At 60.9% G+C, this 271-nt stretch overlaps 1 protein-coding gene across 1 annotated transcript in view; it reads right to left on the reverse strand.

Moving 5' to 3' along the window:
• Nucleotides 1-271, reverse strand: part of PYGL (glycogen phosphorylase L) — a gene marked incomplete at its 5' end in the record, with an annotated part of 13,718 nt that overhangs the window by 102 nt on the left and 13,345 nt on the right. The window lies entirely within an intron of this gene.

A 271-nucleotide genomic window follows, 5' to 3' on the forward strand; every position in this document is an offset into this window, starting at 1 on the left:
CCATGGGCCTGGCTGCAAACACCCCTTAACCCCCCCCAGTACCGATGCCTCAGGACTGGCAAGAGCTGCACGCCCTGTCCTGCTTCAGCATGGCCTGCAAGGGCTCAGCCAGCTGTGCCCAGCTGTGCTGCCCACCCTGAGCCCTAGCAGCTCAACCCCCATGCCCTCTCTCGGCGTTAGCGTTGGTGCAAGCAAGCCCAGTCGCTAATTTTAGGCTCCAGCCAACAGCCCCTTGGACTCCCAACGGCGCTTTTATTTTTAGCACCTATGC

This window comes from Egretta garzetta, unplaced genomic scaffold (genome assembly GCF_000687185.1).
Source record: "Egretta garzetta isolate BGI_Z169 unplaced genomic scaffold, ASM68718v1 scaffold21, whole genome shotgun sequence".
NCBI classification, from domain to species: Eukaryota; Metazoa; Chordata; class Aves; order Pelecaniformes; family Ardeidae; genus Egretta; species Egretta garzetta.